This window comes from Elaeis guineensis, chromosome 7 (assembly GCF_000442705.2).
Source record: "Elaeis guineensis isolate ETL-2024a chromosome 7, EG11, whole genome shotgun sequence".
Classification (NCBI taxonomy): domain Eukaryota; kingdom Viridiplantae; phylum Streptophyta; class Magnoliopsida; order Arecales; family Arecaceae; genus Elaeis; species Elaeis guineensis.
Window position 1 is genome coordinate 51190648 of NC_025999.2, and position 7776 is coordinate 51198423.

Genomic DNA, 7776 nt, shown 5'->3' on the forward strand with positions numbered 1-7776 from the left:
CTAAGTTCAGTAATTGTGTTGGCATTCTTAAATTGAGGATTCTTAGGGGGGACATTGGATTGATGACTAGGTCTAGGTGGTTGGTGAGTGGATGAATTATTCTTGGAATTTAGTATCGATTAGCTTGATAATTGACCTGATTCTCTCCTCATGGTAGACTTAGCTAACTATCCTATTTGTACTTTTAGTCTAGCGATAGATTGTTATTGAGTCATAATCAATTGTTGGAGTTGATTAAATCTATCATCGACTAGATTAGTTTGTTGAAGATGTGGGTATGATGGTTGATTGTGATATGATAGTTGGGTAGGCTGACTAGGCTGACCTCTATTATAGGTATAATTCTGATATTGGGACCTATTTTAAAAGTTTTGCATAGAAAAAATTTGGATCTGAGCCTGAGTCTATTGGGATCTCCAAGAAAAATTAGGATGGTTCCTCCAATCTGGGTTATATGTGTTTGAGAATAGGTCATTGACAGGCTTAGAGTAATTTTGGACAACTTGAACTTATTCTTGAATGAAAGATAAAAACTATACAGCTATGAAACATTCACTCACATGATGTGTTGGGCTAGTACAGAAAGAACAAATCGCCTGATTGTGTATTACATAGGAGATTGTTGATCTAGAATTAGGAACTAATCTAACTTCTAGATAAGAAAGTCGACTTTATTTAATTTTTGAGCTATTAGATTCAAGTTAGCCTTAAAACTAGAGTCTGTTTGTTTGATCTCAAAAATTCTTACCCACTTTTGGTGAGGGATCAATCTTTCATAGGAAGATAGTGAAGCATGGTTGATCGAGTTTTCACTCAAGGTTCTAAACAAAGTATAGGCTTCATTCTTACTCTTATTCATGAAGGCACCTCCACAAGATGCATCTACCATCTATCTATACTGATCACCTAAATCCTTATAGAAAGCTTGAACAATTTACCACTTAGATAGACCATGGTGCGGACATTTTTTAAGAAGTTCCTTAAGTCTCTCCCATGACTCATGAATTTGTTCTCCTTGAAGCTGAGCAAATCTAGTGATGCCTCACCTTATGGTGTTAGTTCGACCTATGGGATAGAATTTCTTAAGAAACTCATGCTGCATTTCAACCCAAGTTTGGATTGGTCTCCTTATTGTGCCAAGTCAGTACTTGGCTTTGCCCTTAAGTGAAAAGGGGAATAGGATCAGTCTAAGTGTATCATCAGTAAAATTTTGAATTTTTATCGTAGAACAGATTTTTAAGAACTCATCTAGATACTTGTAAGGATCTTCATTGGTGTTTCCATAGAAAGATGGGAGCATCTGGACTGTGGTCAACTTGATCTTATAATGGCTTACAGGGATATTAAGTGGATACAAGTTGATGAGTTATAGGTGAAAGAAATAAAATATTCCTTCATCTGCCTAGGTGGTTCTCTAGGATTTCTAGCCATTTGATTTTCAGATTTAATATGAATCAACCATTCAATTTCAGGATTAGGTTCAACTAGGTCAGGATAAAGAGATCTCTTACCATGCATGTACTAGTGCAAACCCTAATGTGCGTGGTTCAGATTTTTTTTTTAAGAAGAGGAAGAAAGAAAAGAGAAGAGGAAGAAAGAGAGAGGTTCTAAAAGTGAGAACCTTAAGAAAGCCCTAGACCTAAAGACGATAGATGAGAAAAATTAGTTGTGGTTAAGTATTAATTGCAATCAAGTTAGCAACCAATTAAATCTAGACACCTATGGGTTTCTTAGACCTAACAATTCGATGTAGAGTAACTGGGCCTAGATGCAAGTTGGGGTCTAAGAAGTGGTGGGGTTGTGGGGGTCCCTCGTTGCTTGCCTTAGACACCAATTGAATTGGCTAGGTAAGCTAATGAAACTAATTAAATAACCATGAGCCTACTTAGGTTTAGTCTTTGTAACCTCTTGCCTTAGATATCAGTTTCAGGGGTGAGTCCAAACTTACTTTTCACTTGACTTTACTACAATACTCAAACTGAACTCAATTGATCATAGGGGCCAACATCTACTTAATTTTAATTAGGCTTGGGTTAATGTGGGATGCTGGTTGGTGATTTTTGAGCTAAAGAAGGGTGATAAAATCCTCACTTTATCTTGTTAATGGGTGTTGCCCTTAAGTTTATTTGAGATGAATATACATAATTAATTTTAAATAATAGATTCTATGCAACAAAATTATGTACATAAAATTAATCAAACTTGAAAGCTTACTTTATCTCCAGCGATTATCAAAAGTAAATCTACGATGATGAATACTTTTAAATAAGTAAGTTTCTACTTTTGTCATGTGATTTTTATTAGATTTATGTGGATAAATTTTATGTTAATTTAAAAAAATAGTAATTAATACTAAAAAAAAGTAGTTTAGGGTTAGGGTTAGGATTGGTCTCACCAAATTGAAGCGTTTCATCCTTCTTTTTTTCTTTTTTTTTTGTGAAAAGAAAAAAAAAATTAAAAAATTTAGTAAGCTATATTCACAAGAAAATTAAAAAAATCAAATATTAAATTGGTGCCTTTCCTAGCAACGGTGCCAAAAATTAATAGGGTCATGATGTTGTCGTTAGGATACCATGATTATCAAACTAATTTTAATTTTTAAAAATATTAAAAATATATAAAAAGTAGTGAGTTGGATTGAATTCACAGAAAAGACAGTACTTTGATTTGAAATCTTTGATTTTATAAAAAAAAATTGAAGAAAATAATTTAAGTCAGAAAAAAAAATTAAAAGTATGAAAAATAAATCGAGTATTAAGATCTACTATTTAGATCCTAGCTTTTATTTATAATAAAAATAAATAATAAAAATTTAAAGAATATAAAAATAAATTGGTACTAAGATCTATTAACTAGATCTTAGCATCTACTTATAATAAAAATAAAAGACAGAAATTTAAAGTATAAGAAAATAAATTTTGCATTAATTAAAATTAAAATTTAAGTATAAAAACTTTAAAAAAATAATAAAATAAAATAAAACTATGACAATCTTCAAGCAAATGGGCAAACTATTTATGCATATGACCATTTGTATCACATGCCAAAAGAATCAATATTCTTTTCAAGCATATGCACCTATAATGCATCCTTTTGAAATCCATGATTCACATAAATGCTTTTGTTCAAGTATTTTGTCATCATCAAAAAGGGGGAGATTGTTGCTCCTAGATTGATTTTGATGATTACAAAGCAGATTGAAGGGGTACCAATATTTTTATTTGAAAAAGTCTTTGTGCTCTTCAGGGGTAAAATCGTAATTTTACCAAAACCCTAATTTAATAGTATCATTTGGTAGAACAAAAGATTTGTGATCTATTGGCGAAAATTTCATTATTTTTGGACTTGTATTTTTGAAGTTATGCATGTTTGAAATCCATGAGCCGACTCATGAGTCAGCTTATGGCACAATGAGCAGTTTGGCATGCTGAATTTTTGGCTTGGCACGGCCTGTGAGTCGACTCGTGAGTCGACTCTCAAGGCATGAGTCGACTCATGAGTCGACTCCTGCAGTTTTAGGTCAAAATTTATAGAACCCTATTTTCTGGTTGCTTCAACAGAGGTCGACTCATGAGTCGACCCCTGAGGCATGAGTCGACTCATGAGTCGATCCCTGCGACGGGATTTTTCCGCAACGGCTAGTTTTTAACCCATTTTAAGTGCTTTTAGTGCTCATTTAATGTGGTCTAATGGCTCTTTTTCAGCCTAGAATATTTTTCTCTATTTCTTAAAGCTATAAAAGGATTCAAAGGTGGGAAACAAACAAGAAGAAGAAAGAGAGAGTGCAAGAGATTAAAAAGAAAAAGAAGAGCATTCAAGAGAGCATTCAAGAGCATTCAAAAGAGAAAAGATTTCTCAAACCAACTTTTCAGCCCTAATCAAGAGCTCATTTAAAGCTTCCAAGTAGCCATCAATCCAAGCTCACCAACTCCTCAAGCGCTCAATCAATTCTCCATCCACTTTGAGAAAATCCGAAAAGGGGCTTCTTCTCTTGAGTAAAGTATATTTAAAGTTATATTCGCTCATTAAAGGGGCTTTTCTTGTACTTATTTGTGCTATAAATTGTTTTACTTATTTTGAGTGATTGTTTTTTATTTTGGAGGGGTTCCAAAATAAGGGAAGGTTGATCCGAACCTAGAATCGGAGTGTATTGGATTGGCTTGTACCCGGGAAACAAGTGGACTAGCTTGGGATAGCTAGTGTCGGAGTTTCCGATGTTTGTATTCGGGTTGAATACAAGTTTAGTGGATTGAAATTTCCAAGTAGGAGCTTGGAGAGTAGATGTAGGTGCAAGGTTGGCACCGAACCACTATAAATCCTTGTGTTTGTGGTGTGCATAATTGCCTCTCTTTAACTCTTCATTATTTCCTTGTATTCTTGCTTTAGGCAATTAATCTTGAACTAAAGTCATTCTCCTCATTCATTTAGCTATTGACAAACATCTTTCATAAGTCATTAGTTAAGCTTAAAATTTTTAGAAACCCAATTCACCCCCCCTCTTGGGTTGCATAGCTGGGCAACAGCTCGAAAAGGCGAAGGGAACTTGGGCGGATAAACTTTATCATGTGCTGTGGGCGTATCGAACTACCCAGAGGCTGCCCACAGGGGAGACCCCTTTGCTTTAGCCTTCGGTATGGAGGCCGTCATCCCAATCGAGCTTAAACTCCCGTCGGCACGAGTCGTGGCATTCGACGAACATCAAAATTCGCAAGGTCTTAAAGCCAACCTCGACCTGCTGGAAGAAAGGCGGGAGATAGCTTAGGTTCGAATGGCAGCCTACAGACAGAAAGTCGCTCGCTATTACAACTCTCGGGTCAGGAACAAAGTCTTTAGAGCGGAAAATCTAGTGCTTCGATGAGCTGCTGTCTGGCAACCTCAGGATCGAGGGAAGCTCGCCCCTAACTGGGAAGGCCCGTATGAGGTCAAAGAAGTAGTTCGTCCCGAAACTTATTATCTTAAGGAGCTCGGAGGAGCCTACCTCCCGCGACCATGGAGCTCAGAGAACTTACGAATGTACTACCAATAACTTTATTTTAATTAAAAGTTGTGTATCTGCATGTCTTTGGCAATATCCTACATCTAGAGGACCATCCAAATAAATTGTATCAGAAGTGAAAGGGGAACCTCGTCTCGACAAAATTGAAGGCCCGGTTCCCTTTAGACCGGATGGGGGGAGAGGCCCTGCAACGCTCATATGCGCCCCCACAGTCCTGTTAGGGACAGGAGGAGAACCTCGCCCTAACTTGAGCAAAGTCGAAGGCCCAGATCCCTTTAGATCGGATGGGGGGAGAGGCCCTGCAATGCCCATATGCGCCCCCACAGCCCTGTTAGGGACAGGAGGAGAACCTCGCCCTAACTTGAGCAAAGTCGAAGGCCCGGTTCCCTTTAGACCGGATGGAGGGAGAGGCCCTGCAACGCCCATATGCGCCCCCACAGCCCTGTTAGGGACAGGAGGAGAACCTCGCCCTAACTTGAGCAAAGTTGAAGGCCCGACTCTCTTTAGGTCGGGAGGTGGGGAGAGGCCCTGCAACGCCCATATGTGCCCCCACAGCCCTGTTAGGGACAGGAGGAGAACCTCGCCCTAACTTGAGCAAAGTCGAAGGCCCGGCTCTCTTTAGGCTGGGAGGTGGGGAGAGGCCCTGCAACGCCCATATGCGCCCCCACAGCCCTGTTAGGGACAGAAGGAGAACCTCGCCCTAACTCGAGCAAAGTCGAAGGCCCGACTCTCTTTAGGCCGGGAGGTGGGAAGGGCCCAGCAATGCCCATATGCACGCCCACGGCTGTGTTAGAAACAAGAGGAAGATCTCATCCTAACCAGAGCTGAAACCTGTTACGACAGGAATGGGGAAGAACCTCATCCCGGCATCAATTAAAAGTCTGGTCGTTCAAAGACCAGAGGAGAAAAAGGGGGAGACTTTCCCCAACGGCCCCCTCATAATAAAATTTCGTCCGGACTCCTACGGGAGCCGGACTTTGTCCCTAACCTTGACTGCAGGTGGAATCCACCCGGACTCCTACGGAAGCCGAACTCCGTTCTCAACCTCAACTGCTGAAGGGCTCCACCCGGACTCCTACGGGAGCCGAGCCCCGCCCGCAACTTCACTTACAGGCTTCGTCCGGACTCACACGAGAGCCGGACTTCACCCCGACTTTGCTTACGGGAGCCAAACTCCCGTAACCTCACCAAGAGCAAAGGAAAAGTTCCAAGCGAAAAAGAAAAAGGAAGCCGATGGATCACGTCAGCGACGAATGGAAAACAAACAGCGTCCAAGATGCAGAGAACCCTGTCTTGGCAAGGATTGGGGCTCTCATCAAGAACCTCAGCTTTCAAGGAAGCTTTCAACACAAGCCCAAGGTAAGACAACTTCCTCAGGGTGACAGAAGCTCAGACCTCCGAACTCGAGCCCTGATGGGGGCACCAAACCCGAATGGTCCCAGATGACTCTGCAGCCACGGACGAAAAAGATGGGTCGATACGATAGCAACCGGATACCTTCGAACGACACAAAGGCCGAAAAGAAGCTCGGCAAATGACAATTCAACACATGAGTAAAAACGGTAGTGAAAAATTACCTTCTCGTATGCATTATAGAGCCATTGAGGTTGAAGGAAAGGGATAACTAAAAGGCAAGCTGATGTGGCAACCACCGGTAACCTAAGGACGACGTCAAAAAAAAAAAAAAAAAAAAAGAGAAGAGGAGAAGGGAATACAACAATAACAACGGCAAAGGAAAAAGTTCGGCAGACAACGATTCGACGCAAAGTATGGACAAGGTAACAAAATCACCTTCTCATTTTTCGACTAACAAGATGTACGTTACAAGACCAGGAGGGCCAGAAAAGAATACATTATTACAAGGCTCGAGAACATGGCTTGGAAGGGATACACCGGAGGCCACTTCAAGCTGCAAACTTCTCTTCCCGTTTCTGTCCTTCCCAGCCATATTTTCTAGTGCGTGTGACAAGCCTATCGGCTCTCGCCCCTGCCTTGTTTCGCTCCACCTCCGAAATCCCATCCTTAGGGGGAAAAGGATGGGATAGATTCCAGGGGGCAGTAAGGGCAATGGCAGCGGCGACGAAGATCTGTTTCAAGAAGAACCGGAGTTACCCCGAAGGCAGCAATGACGCCAGAGATATGCGCCATCACCGAATGCTCCATGACAACCACCGTCCTAAGTGTTCCGACAAGGTTGGCATGTGCTACTTCCACCATCCCCACAACAAGTTTTACTGCCCCACCGTCAGCGCCGACCGCTTCTGGTCCCTCGGCCCCGACGACATCAAGGATCCCGCCACAGCTTGTGACGACAGCTCTACCCTCTTGACCGATGTCACCCTGTCTTGCTACTCCAAAATTCTCAGGCAGAATGCCTTCACCGGCTATCCCCGTTATTAAACCCCTGTTGTTGAAGGAATTCTCCCTCGAGCCCCCTTTGAAGCGATGGGAACCTTCAGCAGCCGCTCGATGACCGAAGAACTCGCAGACTGCTGTTCTCCTCCTTGCGCTCTTCCAAGCCTGTGGCATCCTCTTGAGGTTGGCCTCCGGAGCGGAGGCCCTGGCGGGGGAACCCCTTAGAGAGGAATCGGGGGGCTGGAGACGGCAAAGACCAGCGTGGAGGACGCTCGGAGTCGGCAGGGGCACCGATGGAGTGGCTGAGTGGCTAAGCTCTCAGACGAAAGAAAGGTGTCATCCTTTAGGCAAAGTAAAGCCCCCGGAGGAAGGGTGGGGGTTTAAATAGGCAACGGAGCCTGGCGCAATTATAATGGCAGATGCCC

At 42.0% G+C, this 7776-nt stretch overlaps 1 non-coding gene across 1 annotated transcript; it reads left to right on the top strand.

Moving 5' to 3' along the window:
• The first annotated feature begins 947 nt into the window (after positions 1 to 947).
• LOC140859567 (small nucleolar RNA R71) lies at positions 948 to 1056 on the top strand. Its single transcript, XR_012143104.1, has one exon. It is a non-coding gene; the product is annotated as a small nucleolar RNA R71 (small nucleolar RNA).
• The last annotated feature ends 6720 nt before the right edge of the window (positions 1057 to 7776 follow it).